The sequence below is a fragment of the Oratosquilla oratoria genome, unplaced genomic scaffold (genome assembly GCF_046742065.1).
Source record: "Oratosquilla oratoria isolate Oo_2021 unplaced genomic scaffold, ASM4674206v1 SCAFFOLD194, whole genome shotgun sequence".
NCBI lineage: Eukaryota > Metazoa > Arthropoda > Malacostraca > Stomatopoda > Squillidae > Oratosquilla > Oratosquilla oratoria.
This window is the reverse complement of record NW_027467547.1, coordinates 7,806-10,294: the sequence shown is the minus strand read 5'-3', so window position 1 is coordinate 10,294 and position 2,489 is coordinate 7,806.

Genomic DNA, 2,489 nt, shown 5'->3' with positions numbered 1-2,489 from the left:
TAAGCTGAGAACCAGGTCAATAGGATTAATAGGAATGGATAAATTACAGCTCTCTGAAACATCATTACGTCATAGAATTTCAGTGACGTCATGAACTATTTTGTTCAGTTGAGGGCCTGGGACATTCATACGTCATAGGTTTTTTAGTGACGTCATGAGGTGTTTTGTTCAGCTAAGGGGCCGATACATCATTACGTCATAGAATTTTAGTGATGTCATGAACTATTTTGTTCAGTTGAGGGACCGAGACATCATAACGTCATGGCGTTTCTGTGACGTCATGAATTATGTTGTTTATTCATTCATCCATTTACTTATTTATTTATTCATTTATTCATTTACTGATCGATTCATCAGTTTGTTTATTTAGTCAACCTTTGCTCTTACTTTTGTTGTTGTTGTTAATTTTTTCCAAGGAGAACATAAATGTCTTTCTTCACACTTTCCCTGCTTCGTAGTAAGTATGCATAATTCACATTTTCTAGCCACATAAAAAATTAAATGCCAAATATGTTATAATTATGACTGTTAACGTTGAAAAAAAAAGCAAAGCGATTCTCTTCGTCAACATTGAATTGTAATTACTATTATTTTTACCATTGTTATTATTATTATTATTATTATTATTATTATTATTATTATAATTATTATTATCATTATTATTATCATTGTTATTAATATTATTATTACTAATATTATTTATTCATTTGTTTAAATTTTTTAACGGTGTGAGATTTAGGACAAAATTGAAGGGGGAGCCACAAATGGTTGAGAACCGCTGCGACCTGACCCATTAAAGGTCAGCGGATGTGTCACAAGGACAGAAGCGGCCGTGAACTCCACTGTCGACAATATTCCAGAATTAATGTCTCGTTTTATGCTCTCATATTCCTTCTAATGTTTTACAGATCGTTTATTGGTGATGATTCAAATAACTTAAGATGACGTCTCAATACACCATGTCTTGTGGGCACGAGCAAATGGAGTTATGGTTTCGTAGTACTGTTTTATTCAGCTGAGGGAAGCCTTCGGTAGCCGAAGGCTTAAGTCAATTGTGTGACTCTTTCGAGTATTTAGAGTGAGAAAATTTTCCAGGCGATGCGCCTTCAAGAGCGGGACCTCTTCAGTGTCCACGGAGGCTTCTCCAGCCACAGATTCTCTTGAGGGGGTCAGGTTCCAGAAGAAGCCTCAGAAGCGTTCTGGAGGCTGAGTTGAGCTCTTTCCAGCCTTCCTTTTCGTAGATCCTCTTGTCCTTATTGGCCCACATTCTATAATCGTTGTCCACGAGGTTTGCCTGTGACCATGGCTTTCTTGTGGTCATCATTTTGAAGAAGATGACGCCACAAGCCCACAGGTCGACTGGAGGGCCGAGGTACCTCTTCTCCTGTCGTTGCAGTACTTCGGGTGCCATGTACGACTTGGTGCCCACCTTTCGGGTCAGTCGAATTTCCTTGCCGTCCTTAAGGAAGAGACCGGCAAGACCGAAGTCCGAGATCTTGAGAACCTTTTCTTTGGTCAGAAGAAGGTTGCCTGGCTTGAGATCTCGGTGGACGACACCTCTCGAGTGGATGTATGTGACGCCATCCAGGAGCTGTTTGAAGTAGAAATTGAGCTCGTTTTCGCTCAGGTAAGGCATGTTCCTTGTGAGGTTTCCTCTGGAGCAATACTCCAGATTGAGGCAGAGTGTTTTCATCTTCTGTTCCCAGCAGAAGAGTGTGAGCACATTGGGATGGCTCAACTGTATTTGGATCATTTCCTCGAGAGTGAATCCTTGTTTCGAAGGCTGGGAAAGAAGGACCTTGCGGGCGATCCGTTTGTTCAGTGTTTTATTTTCCAAAAGAAATACTTTGCCAAAAGCTCCTTCCCCAAGAACCCTGACTCTTCTCCAGCCTGAAGTGAAGCTGTAACGCTTGAGTGCTTCTTCGTTGTTCTTCAGGACTTTCTCGTAGTCTTTCAGGTCAATGGGTTTGGTAGCAAAGTTTGAGGTTTGGTCGGCGTCAGCTCCTCTTGAAGACTTGTCCTTCCACCTGTGGCTGATTTCCTGGAAGCAGCGGCAGAGTGCGAAGAACACTAGGAAGATCATGTTGATTGAAGAGTAGATTCCTACAACGACTGAAGTTCGGAGGGCCTAGAGCGATCCCCACGAAGACTCGAGAAGTCGTCTGAGATTTGTGGTCACCTGATGCACCAAGGCTGAGGTTCGGAGGGACGAGGTCATTGGCAGGATCACAACTTATCTACTCTCTCTCTCTCTGTTTCATTCGCTGTTGGCGTAATCGCAAGCATACTGGCCTCGCATTCACTTGCTAGTGGGTTCGAATCTTGCACTTTCCCCCGATTCACATTTATCCTCACGTTCGCTTTCCTATTTTCAAGTCTGGTGAAGCTTTGATTTTTTTTTTTATCAGATAAGAATTTCACTTCGAAGTTAGCAACTTATTGAAGATATTTGATTCCACTTGCACAATTTTAATTTGTATTTATTCTCC